The following is a 13,550-nucleotide window of genomic DNA, read 5'->3' on the forward strand; positions in this document are numbered from 1 at the left end:
AGTTTATTTATTTAGTGTGTGTGTGTGTGTGTGTGTGTGTGAGAGAGAGAGAGAGAGAGAGAGAGAGAGAGAGAGAGAGAGAGAGAGAATTCCAAGCAGGCTCCACAATGTCAGCACAGAGCCTGATGTGGGGCTCCAACCCATGAACCATGAGATCATGACCTGAGCTGAAACCAAGACTCAGGTGCTTAACAGACAGTCACCCAGGTGCCCCTCATCAACATTTCCTTCAAATATCATCTTGTGCCCATCAATCCAAAATTAGCAACCCCTTAACTCAGCCCAATTCCAATCAGTTTCTTCCCTGTAAGACTCACTTAAATGACCCATAACTTCATATATATCCTCCTCTGATCTCCCCTTTCTGACACTCTGGGAAGATTCTGGGACTGTTCTCCCTTCTGCAGTAAATCTAAGTAACTTAAATTTGCTTGATAAACAAGTTTTTCTAGTAGTCTTTTTGAGGAGTTGGCAGTCAGCAATTCAAAGTGGATAAATTAAAAAATAGTAGGAAATGAAAAACATTTAGAGATACTGAAATAATCCCCTGCAAACAGAAATGGTCAAAAGAGTCTCCCTCTGGTGGTGGGGAGGGGTAAAGCAGGGGACAATTGCATTTCCGGTTAAGCCCTTCTGTACCAATAGCTTTTTAAACCATGTATGCATATTGCTATGAAAGAATATATTTTGAAATTTTAAATATTGGTAACAGTACAGTGGCTGGCAGACGATTTCCCCAACCCTTTTTATACCAGGAGAGCTGGTATTCCTCTTCCTGGATGCAGCTCTGAAAACATAATGTAATACTGAGCTAACAAAGAAACATTACAAGTTATGTCCATCCCCATGGCACAAACATAAAAGTCACAGCTAATAGACATATTTTACAAGCATAGAAATGAGGCCAAGAGAATCGAAAATATTGCCAGAGTCCATACTGCACCCTTCACCTGCTGCTGTAGAATTTCCTAGGTAATCATCACGTCCATGAATTGATCTTAGCAAGTTTGGGATTGGGTCCCCCTTCCCCCACCTGCTCTCACTACACACATTCCCAGCCAACTCCTACTCTTAACTCACCCTCAACAAGAAAAAATCACAAGAGAAGAAGTGATTTTTCTTACAGGACAGGCCTTTTCCCTCTGCACCAATCATTTTTTAATCTCAAAGCTTAGAAAGGAAATTACCTGTTCAGATTGGAAACTGGTAGTTTCTGCCTAGCTCCAGCCTGACTTTACATATCGAGCACCTTGCTGTGAGGGCAATGTGTTTGGGGAAGTATTGGGCAGGCTGATGGGGGAACGGGTGGGGGTTATGGAAGTCCTTTGAGAGGCCTCAGCAGACCAAATGCAAATATGGTTCAGTTCAAAGAATAAATACGTACGTGAAGAACTTCCTTGAAGGTACATTTTTAGATAAAAACACACACATACATACACAAATGTCATGTGCAAAGAACCTCTTTCCACAAAGACCATAAAACAAGTTGAGCCTGGATCTCAGAATGTCCTCTTCCTCCAACCTTGAGACAAAAAGAAGTTATAAGGTCCCCTCACTTCAGAATCCATTCCCAGAATTGGCCAAAAGACATATTCAAGGCTAATGTGGCTTATTTTTTAAGAACTTCAAACCCTTGGGGCGCCTGGGTAGCTCAGTCAGTTAAGTGTCCACTCGGGTCATGATCTCATAGTTGCTGAGACAGAGTCCCGCATAGGTCTCTGCGCTGACAGCATGGAGCCTGCTTGGGATTCTCTCTCTCCCCTTCTCTCTGCCCCTCCCCTGCTAATGCGCTTGCTCGCCCTCTCTCTCACTCTCTTTCAAAATAAATAAACATAAAAAAGAAACTTCAGGGGCGCCTGGGTGGCGCAGTCGGTTAAGCGCCCGACTTCAGCCAGGTCACGATCTCGCGGTCCGTGAGTTCGAGCCCCGTGTCGGGCTCTGGGCTGATGGCTCAGAGCCTGGAGCCTGTTTCCGATTCTGTGTCTCCCTCTCTCTCTGCCCCTCCCCCGTTCATGCTCTGTCTCTCTCTGTCCCAAAAATAAATAAACGTTGAAAAAAAAAAAAAGAAACTTCATCCCTCTTTCACATGAAGCTAGTAGAAATATCAGTAAGTGTGCACTCAGTAATCATTCATTCAACAGTATCCACTAAGTGTCCCCACATGGCAGGCACAGCTCCAGGCACTAGGGATGGGGGTGAACAAGAACCGAGTCCCTGACCACAAAAAGTCCCAATCTGGTAATTTGTACAAAGTAAGCATATCACAAATACCAGATGACCAAAGGAATCAATAAATAAGTTTAAAAATTAAGTCAAAAGATAATAAAATCACTCTTGAGTGTCAGACTTTTCAAATTCTCTTATATTTTTAAATGCTAATAAAAGGTAACTAAGTTGGAAAAATACTCAGTAATGGGAAATATATGTGATACTATCATAAAGAAAAAGATACAAACTCTATATACAGTTTCTTTTGTTAACAAGAAATATATACGAGGGGAAAAAAATCTATAATGCAACGATCCAAAAGGTTAACTGTAATCTTCTTTACGATTAGATATGTTTTCATATTTTTACTTCTCCCTTTGTTTCAATTTTCTATATTAAGCACACATTTGTTGTATAAGGAGGGAAGACTGTTCTTAGAAAAACAATGCTATGGTCATTCTGCACTTGGCAATGGAACTAAGAGATCTTCAGAAAACAGACTGTTGACAAGCCAACTAGTTTCTCTCAGCTTGGCCCTCCATATCCCAAGACAACTTTATTTTTATTTCTCAAATCTCATCTCTGTGTGGTATGGTGGAATTGCTAATGCTCAGAAAAGGGACCAATAATTCTGGGTCCAGGAAGCAAGCAGAGACGAAACCCCCATGGCACAGAATGCAGGAAGCAACGAGGAACATCTTTCAGACAGCAGGTACCTGGGACAGGTGCTCTTACAATCACACATGGCTGGAAATATGGTCAACTGATGTCTTGTTTGTTTTTTTTTTTTAATTTCTTCAGCTTCCTAATTCTGAAAATGGTACTCATGGAACAAATAGACAATAGCAATTTCAATAGGAGCTAATGCTTCTGCATACTTGCTGTGGGCCAGGCTCGGCGCTATCCTTTGTACATGCATTATGTCACTGAATTCTCGGTCCTATGAAATAGGACTATTATCTATCACACTTAAAGGTGAGGAAACAGAGAGAGATGGTTAGGAACTTGCCCAAGATCATGATGTTAGGTGGCAAGGTGGCCTCAAACTCGGGTCTGGCTGCATCTCAGACTCCTCATGACTAAGATTCTTAACTATTTGCTATTATTTTTCTTTGCTGGTACCAACAAGAAAATTTCAGCACATGATATTAGATTTTTTTTTTCCAAAAGCTGGGAGGAAAATGCAAGGCTTTACCAACCTCTATTCACCCTTTGGCCCAATCATTTTTTTTTCAATAAAGTGAGACTTTGGAGGAGGGGAACGTGCTAAAATATTTTTTTTTTAACTCAAAGAATTAGAGGCGCCTGGGTGGCTCAGTTGTTAAACGTCCAACTTCAGCTCAGGTCATGATCTCATGGTTTGTGAGTTCGAGCCCCATGTTGGGCTCTGGGCTGACAGCTCGGAGCCTGGAGCCTGCTTCGGATTCTGTGTCTCCCTCTCTCTCTCTCTGTCCCTCCCCTGCTTGTGCTATCAAAAATTAAATAAATAAGCATTAAAAAAAAACAGACTGAAAGGCTGTTACATAATATGCAATCACTTCCAGCATCACTTTTTGTCTTGTATCTTCTACTGAAAAAGAAACACATGCCATGCTATTATTTGGTATTTCCACCAGTCTCTAGGGGTCCAATATAGAAAACTGTGTAGGCAGGGTAATATTCCTTCTGATGAATTTATTGCTTCAACTTAACATTTAGAATGTAGTGCAAAGAATCAATAAGCATATACTCTTCTTGGGACTCATAAACATTTATTTAAACACACTCAAAGTTCCTTTTGTGTATATTCACACATAAACAGCTAGAGATTGGAAATTGTATCCATTCCCTTAAAAATCTCAGATGAAATCATAGTAAATAGAAAAGGGATTGTATGAGACAACAACAGTATGTACACACTCAAAGAGCATTATCCCCTTCTATTATTTGGTAAGTATGTAAACTGGATAGGCGAGATTTGGATCAAATTTGCACTTCTATTCATGGTCATTAGAGCAAAGGGAAGTGGTGCTGAAAGTCAGGTCTCTTAAGAAAAATTGAGACTCACAGCCTCCCATTTCAGAGATTCTGCACACTCTGGGCATCTGGGAATCTCTACTTGACAAGTTTCCCTGGGACTTCATCCCCTGGGTGGCACATGACCCAGGCCATGAGAGGTACTGCCATGAACAACAGTCGACAGGAGCCTGGGCTCAAGAGCCCACCATACCGGTTTGCAGCATGTCCCTGCCACTTATGAACAGGGTGTCCTTCGTCAAGCAACTTAATCTCTCTAAGCCTCAGTTTCTTCATTTGTGAAATGGAAAGATAGCAAGAGTATCTTTCAGAGTTGTGAGAATTTTTTAAAGTAGATTTTATGTGTGTGTGTGTGTGTGTAGAGAGAAACTTACCACACTGCCCAACACAAAGTAAATGCTCAAACACTGTAGCTCGCTGATATTAAATTATTATTTTAAAAGAGGAAGCCCCAAAGCTCTAAAACCTCCTGCTGTAATGTTCTCTTCATTTCTCAATCTCCTCGCAGGGATATTGACTCAACTTCGTGTTTTCTCTTCATTAAATCTTTCATGAATATTAATCTTAACTTGCTTTGATCATGAGGTCCCCAAATTTTGTAAGCGCAGTGTTTGGCATTCAAACAGTTCTCTCTACACTTGAAAATATTGGAACATTAGGAGAGTCTGTTGCCTAATTTGGCCTTAGTTGGTACAACAATTGAAAATGGTCTCCCTGGATCTGTTTAGGTGGTGAATAAAATAAATCCCAAAGCACAGAAGATCAATTAATTCGTTATCAAAGTATCGTGCACATGTTTTCTACTAACAGCATTCTGCCTATCTGTTTGATTTTTAAAGGGTACACACATGCACCCAAGAGTTGATACTATACCATTTCCTTCCATTATCTTTGAATAATATGGGTTTTCCGCTTCTAAACTTCATAGAATCTTTGCCTCAAACATTATGCCATAGTTTGTATTACAAAGTACGGTAAAAATATGTTTTAATATTGAAACTCAGGTTTCCAGGGGATTTGTCTTTTTTTTTATTGATATATACTATTCACACAGTTAAGTACACAAATCTTAAGGACACTACTCAGTGAACTTTGACCAAGGGAATACATTCCTGTAACCACCAGTGAGACTGAGATTTAGAACACCACCAGCACTGCAGAAGGCTCCCTCTTGCCCCTTCAGTCATTACCTCCCCCACAGGTAACCATTACTGTGACCTCCATCACCACTGATTAATTTCATCTACTTTTGAACTTCAAATAAATGGAATCATGAAGGGGGCACCTGGGTGGCTCAGTCAGTTGAGCCTTGGACTCTTGATTTCAGCTCAGGTCATGATCAGGTCTTGGGATTGATCCCTCTGCTTGGGATCTCTCTCTCTCTCTCTCTCTCTCTCTCTCTCTCTCTCTCTCTCTCATTCTGTCCCTCCTTCCCTGCTTGCATGCTCTCCTTCTCTCTCTCTCTCTCTCTCCCTCTCTCAAAATAAATAAATAAACATTAAAAAAAACAAAATAATAAAATGGAATCACGAAGTATGGACTTTCCCTTCAGTATTAAGTCTGTGAGATTCATCTATATTTTTGTTTGTAACAGTAGTTCCTTTTTTCATGAATATATTGTATTCCACTATGTGCATGCATCACAAATTATTTATCAATCTATGGACATTTGTCTTGGGGGCTACTATGAATACAGTGACTCTGAACAGTCTGGTCCATATTTTTTTTAGCACACATGTGTATGTAGAACAGGATTGCTGGTCAGTAGGGTAGGCATATATTTAGTTTCAACATGCCAAAAATAATGATTTTTACCAGTTTACATTCCCCCCAGCAGTGTGTAGACCTCCATCACTCAACATACTCACCAATTTGGATATTCTCTGTCCTGTCATTTTGGTGATGTTGGAGGATGTGCAGTGATAATGCACTCAGGTTTTAATTTGCATTTTTCTCATGACTGATTAAACTGACCATCTTTTCTTGTCTGTATTGGACATTTGCATACCTTTCTTTTAAGTTCCTCAAGTTTTGCCAATTTTTCTTTTGAGTTACCCATATTTGTTTGTTATTTTTAATAATTTGGGGTGATAATTTTAGATTTACAGAAAAGTTGTAAAGATAATACGATGACTTCCAATGTACCCCTCACCTACTTTCACTGGTGTTAACATCTTACATTACCTTAGTGCATTTGTTAAAGCTTAGATACCCACATTAGGACATTATTATTAACTAAACTTCAGGATTTTTTGGCTATCTCCACTTTTTCCACTATACTGTTCTTTTACTCTTCCATAATCTAAACCAGTCTAGCATATTGCATTTAATCATTATGTCTCATTAGTCTCCTCTGGTCTGTAAGAGTTTCTCAGTCTTTTCTTGTTTTTCATGACCTTAACAGTTTTGAGACATATCAGAGAGGTATTTTGTAGAATGTCCCTCAATTTGAATTTGTCTGATGGTTTTCTTTTGATTGGATAGAGATTGTGGGTTTTGGAAAGGATAATCTGACATTTATCAACACTTGCTTTATGACTCAGAGAATGGTTTGTTTTAGTAATTGTTCCATGTGTACCTTAAAAGGGATGGATATGTTTTGCTTTGTTGGGTGCAGTGTTATGCAACACACACACACACATACACACACACACACACAGGCAAGTTTGTTAATTGCATTGTTCACATATTCTATATATCTACTAAATGTTTTGTCTGAGAGGTGATAAAATCACTCACTATGATGATTATGTATTTATCTGTTTCTCCTTTTATTCACATCACATTTTGTTTTACTATGTTGGAGTCTATGTCCAACATGTGTCTGTGTTAGACACAGACAAATTTAAGATTGTTATATCTTCCTGTTGAATCGTCCCATTAATCATCATTACAAAATAACTCTTCATCTCTAGTAATAGCTCTTGCAGCAAAATTTGTCTACTACTCGTACAGAAAAACACCTTTCCGTGGTTAGTGTTTGCATGCTGTATCATTTTCCATGTTTTTCATTTCAACTTTTCTGTGTCTGTATGTTTAAAGCATATCTCTTATAAGCAGTATATAGTTGATTTTTCTATCCAGATCAACGATCCTTGCTTTTCTTCTTTTTTTTATAATGTTTATTTATTTATTTTTGAGAGAGAAGGGCAAGGAGGAAGGAGTGCAAGTGGGAATAAGGGAATAAGGCAGACACAGAGACAGGGAGAAAGAGAATCCCAAGCAGGCTCTGCACTGTCAGAGCAGAACCCAACACAGGACTCGAACCTGGGAACCATGAGATCATGATCTGAGCAGAAACCAAGAGTTGGACACTTAAGTGACTGAGCCAGCCAGGTGCCCCTAGTCTGATAATCCATATTTTTCATCGGAATGTTTTATCCATTCAAATTTAATGTAGTTACAGATCTTCCTCAAACTTACGATGGGGTTGCATCCTGATAAACCCATCATAAGTTGAAAATATCCTAAGCTGAAAATGCATTTCATGATCCTAACCTATTGAACATCATAGCTTAGCCTAACCCACCCTAAACGTGTTCAGAACATTTACATTAGCCTACAGTTGGACAAAAATCATCCAACACAAAGCCTAGTCTGTAATAAAGTGTTGAATAACTCATATAACTTATTAATACCGCACTGAAAGTGAAAAACAGAATGGTTGTATGAGTACAGAATGGTTGTAAGTATATTGTTTGTTTACCTTTGTGATTGTGTGGCTAACCGGGAGCTGGGATTGCCACTGCTCAGCAACACAAGAGAGCTTCATACTGCATATCACTAGCCTGGGAAAACATCAAAATTCAGAACTGGAAGTATGACTTCTAGTGAATATGCATTGCTTTCACACTATCACAAAGTCCAAAAATCCTAAGTCAAACCATTATAAATCAGGGTCTATCTGTACTAATATATTTGAATTTAAATCTACCACATTACTATTTGTTTTCCATTTATCCTATCTTCTTGTGTTCCTTTTTTCTCCTTTCTTGCATTCTGTTTGATTAATCAATTATTTTACCGTTCCATTTTCTCCTTTATATTAGATAGTTAGTTATAGATTGTTTTTTGTTCATTTAGGATTTACCTTAGTTATTGTAACATACATCCAGAATTTAACAATTTACCTTAAGTTAGTAATTGTACTTCTTCCCAGATAATGCAAGAATCTCACAGCTTAACTCCAATTAGTCCTTCCCTGCCTTTTGTGCTATTGTTATGTATTCTTTTTTTAAAAAAAAATTTTTAATGTTTATTTATTTTTGAGGCAGAGAGAGACAGAGCATGAACGGGGGAGGGTCAGAGAGAGAGGGAGACACAGAATCGGAAGCAGGCTCCAGGCTCTGAGCTGTCAGCACACAGCCTGACATGGGGCTTGAACTCACGGACTGTGAGATCATGACTTGAGCTGAAGTCGGACACTTAACCGACTGAGCCACCCAGGCGCCCCTGTTGTCATGTATTCTTAAATTTTTTAGTATTTATTTATTTTGAGAGAGACAGAGAGAATACAAGTGGGGAAGGGGCAGAGAGAGAGAGAATCCCAAGCAGTCTCTGAGCAGTCAGTGCACAGAGCCTGATGTAGGGCTTGAACTCACAAAACCATCAGATCATGACCTGAGCTGAAGTCTGATGCTTCACCCACTGAGCTACCCAGGTGTACCTGTCATGTACTTTAATTCTTCATATTGTTTAAACCCACTAGACCTTATTATTATTGTCTTAAAGAGTCAATATTTATTTTGAGTTTTTCATATATTTATCTTTTCTGCTCTTCATTCCTTCCTGAATTTCCATGCTTCTAGCTAAGATCATTAACTTTCTCCTGAAGAATTTCCCTTAGTGCCTATTTTTGTGTGGATTTTCCAACAATGATTTCTCTCCTTATTTGAATCAAAGTTCCTTTATTTCACCTGGATTTTTAATGTTTATTTTATTTTTGTGAGAGAGACAGACAGAGGGGCATGAATGGGGGAGGGGAAGAGAGGGAGGAACACAGAATCTGGAGCCGACTCCAGGTTCTGAGCCTAATGTGGGGCTCAAACCCCTGAATTGTGAGATCATGACTTGAGCCGAAGTCAGACACTTAACCGACTGAGCCACTCAGGCACCCCCTCACCTTGATTTTTGAAAGGTTTTTTTCACCAGGCGTAGAATTCTTCTTTGGTAATTATTTTCTTTCAGGTGCTTATATATATCACTTATTATCTGCTAGCTTTCATCATTTCTTTTTTTTTTTTTTTAAACAAGAGAGAGAGAGAACAAGTGGAGCAGGGGCAGGAGAGAGAGAGAGAGAGAGAGAGAGAGAATCTCCAACAGGCTCCTAGCTGAGCATGGGGCTCAATCTCATGACACTGAGATCATGGCCTGAGCCAAAACCAAGTCAGCAGCTGAACTGACCCCACCTATGTGCCCCTCATCATTTCATTTAAAAGGTCAACTGTCAGCTTATTGTTATTCTTTTAAAGGACATTCACCTTTTTTTCTCCAAGTACGACTTAGATTTTCTCTTCATAGTGTCATTTTTTTGCAGTGATATTTTGTATTTATTCTACGTGAGGTTCATAGGGCTTCATGAATCTGCAGTTTGATATCTTTCATTAGTTTTGGAAATTATTTGGCCCGCATATCTTCAATATTTCTTCTGCTCCATTTTCCCTCTCCTACCCTTCTGGAATTTCAGTTACACATTACTAGATATTTTCACAAAGTCTTGTATGAGCCTTATGCTCTTATCTTTATTTTCTATTTATTTTTCCTCTCTGCACTTCAAGTGATATTTTCTACTTACCTACTTTTGGCTCACTAATTCTCTATTTTGAAGTGTCTCATCTGCAGTTAAACTCATCTTTTGACTTCTTAATTCTTTCTGCTTTAGAACTTCTATTTGGTTATACTTTTAGATTTTAGTTTTATGGTGACATTCTCTATTGTATTATCTGCTTTATTTAACATATGAATCATGTTATTTTAAAATTATATTTCTGTTAATGCCAATATTGCATTGCTTATACACCTATTTCTAATGTCAGTTTTCTTCTTTGTCTTAGTTTTTGTCATTTGGTCCTGTTTCCTGGCATAGCTGGTAATTTTGGACTGAATGTTGACATCATGCATGAATGATACCTATGGTGTAGGTCTCTAGAGTATATTTTATCTTGTTTGCCTGACAGGCAGGAAATTTTGATCCAATTAAAAACTGAAATAACTGGAAGCTAGTTTTAAGACTTTGTGAGGGCTAATCTATTACTGATTTATCCCTATCACCAGCCATGACACTTCAGAAGACTATTTTTAAAACCTGGGGAATTTACTGAGATCTCTTCTCCTGGGTAGGTTCTAAATTATGATTTTTATCTCTCTTTAGCAATGTGAGGCTGCCAAAAGCTATGATTAGCCCTTTAAATTCTTAGCAACTAATTTTTTCTGGGTTTCTTAGGCTCTCACTCCACTCATCCTCAGCTTAGGAATTAGGTAAGGAATTAGCCTTATGTCTGATTTTAGTTTAGAATTGACAATTCAATGCAAATGTAGATTTGTTTCACATTTCCCTTCATTTAAAAAAAAATTTAATGTTTAATTGTTATTATTGAGAGACAGAGCATAAGCATAGGAGGCACAGAGAGAGGAGGAGACACAGAATCTGAAGCAGGCTCCAGTCTCTGAGCTGTCAGCACAGAGCACAACATGGGGCTCAAACTCACAAACTGCGAGATCATGACCTCAGCTGAAGTCAGACGCTTAACCGACTGAGCCACCCAGTCGCCCCCACCTTTCACTTCATTTGAGTGGAAATTATATTGAGAATGCCAGATCGCTTCTCTGAAATTAGTTTCTTCAGGATCTTGGCTCCATAAGTGCTTGGCTATGTTAATAGTCCTGAAGTTAAATTCGTGGTTCCCCATCCTAGTGATAGAGTTGCAAGCTTTAGACCTCTGCTTTCTCTTCAGTCTCTATGCCCCACAGGGAAATTAACAAATATTCCAAAAGCAAAAGCATCCATAAATGTAGGACTCACCTTATGCTTTTCCCCATCTTCTTGAGATGCTGGCGCTTCAAGTTTTGGACACCTCAATTACATCTGATGGCTTTGAACAGCTATTATTTTGAATTTTACTGAGATTTTATAGTTTTCTCGGTGGGGAGATTAGTCTAATACTGGAGAATTTGGCTTTAATTTACCTTACTACTTGCTCAACCACTAACAAAGTTGAAATCAACCTGTAAGTGGAGGGATAATATATCCCAGTTTAATATCTAAGATGCTTCTGATTTGCAGCTCTTATTCTAGAATAATACCCAATAGTGCCCCCTTTCACTCTCAAGAGTTCAGTATGTGCAGTAAATGACATGATTATTTTACCTCTAAAGGTGATTTTATCTTTCTTCTGGTCCCCAATAAATAAGCATTAATTACTTATAAAAGAATGCCAAATGATGGGGCCTCTGGGTGGCTCAGTCAGTTAAGCATCCGACTTCTGCTCAGGTTATGATTTCAGAGTTCATTAGTTTGAGTCCCCCGATCGGGTTCTGTGCTGACAGCTCAGAGCCTGGAGCCCGCTTCGAATTCTGTGTCTCCCTCTCTCTGCCCCTCCTCCACTCACACTCTGTCTCTAGCTATGTCTCAAAAACAAATACACACTAAAAAAATTTTTTTTAAAGAATGAAATAAATAGAGAGAGAGAGAGAGAGAGAGAGACTCTGCTCTTTTGCAGTCACTGTGGCATGCAAAGTCTCCTATGACACCTCTACAAGGCAGTGGAGGCAGTCCTGCACAGGAACCAGTGGAAGCAACAGAAGTTTTTGGACACCATGGAGCTACAGATCAACTTGAAGAACTATAGCCCTCAGAAGGATGATGTTACTTGGGCACCGTCAGGCTTAAGTCCACACCGACTTCTCTGTGTGTGTTGTGGGGGGAGCAACAGCGCTATGATGAGGCCACAACTGTGGATTTCTCCCATGTGGACACTGAAGCACTGAAGAAAAAGAAACTCAGCAAGAATAAGAAATTCATCAAGAACGTAGCCAAGAAGTAGGATGTCTTTTTGCTTTGGAATCTTTGATGAAGAAGATCCCATGAATCCTGGGCCCAGGCCTGAGTAAGACTGGCAAATTCCCTTCCTTACTGACCCACAATGAGAACATGTGGCCAAAGGTGATGAAGTGAAGTCCATGATCAAATTCCAGACAAAAAACGTGTTGTGCCTAATAGTGGCCATTGGCCACGTGAAGATGATAGATCATGGACTTGTGTCCACTTAGCTGTCATTTCCCTGGTGTCATTGCTCAAGAAGAATTGGCACGATCTCTGGGTTTTATACATTAAGAGCACCATGGGCAAGCCTCAGTGCTTATACTAATGCACAGCTTAATAAACTCTACTCCCACCATTAAAACACACACACACACACACACACACACACACACACACACACACACAGAGTTCATACATATTATTTCTGCAGGTTTTAGAATTAGTACTTTTGTGTTTACTTGAATATCTGACACATCATTCTGGAATCAAAAAAAGAAGTTTATATTTATAAAGATTAAGGATATTTCCACATGTTTAAGTGGGTAATCAGTTCCAATGTCTAAAAACTTATATCATGTGTGAAAACAGAAATATGTATATGAACACAATGTGTTCATTTAAAAAATTTTTTTAATGTTTATTTATGTTTGAAAGAGAGAGAGAGAGAAAGTGCAAGTGGGGGAGGTGAAGAGAGAGAGGGAGACACAGAATCCTAAGCAGCCTTCAGGCTCCGAGCTGTCAGCACAGAGCCCAACGTGGGGCTTGAACTCACAGACCGTGAGATCATGACCTAAGCTGAAGTTGGACATTTAACCAACAGTTGACCAAAGTCAACTGCTTTTCTACATGTATAATTTTCATAGCCTCTGAGTACTAGACGAAACCTTAAGATGACTGAATTCAGCCATACTTGCTCTTTACACAAAAGGGCATTGAGGTTCCAAAAGTTAATTTAGGGTGACCTGAATCATTTATCCAACATTACAGATAGATTCTGAACTCTCCTGATGCCTACGCCAATACAATTCCATCTCTACAAACTATCCCACCCAGTATTTTCCTATTAGCAAACTCTTCCGGCTCCTATGTCCTAGTGCACGAGTATAAAAGGTTTGGGAATCCTTCCATATTGGGTTATGTACAGGCAAGATTTAAAAATTATAAAAAGAGAAAGATTTAGGCCTTTCATACCAAGCTACGAAGGGCAAGATATCTTCCTGTGAATTTCATAATCGTTAATATTTCTATTCACTAAACGTTTGCCAGAATACCTACTGGGTAGCCC

The 13,550-nt window shown here is 39.1% G+C and overlaps 1 pseudogene; it reads left to right on the top strand.

Annotated features, from left to right (window-relative positions):
- The first annotated feature begins 11,970 nt into the window (after window positions 1–11,970).
- LOC101083153 lies at window positions 11,971–12,622 on the top strand (annotated as a pseudogene).
- The last annotated feature ends 928 nt before the right edge of the window (window positions 12,623–13,550 follow it).

The sequence above is a fragment of the Felis catus genome, chromosome A2 (assembly GCF_018350175.1).
Source record: "Felis catus isolate Fca126 chromosome A2, F.catus_Fca126_mat1.0, whole genome shotgun sequence".
NCBI lineage: Eukaryota > Metazoa > Chordata > Mammalia > Carnivora > Felidae > Felis > Felis catus.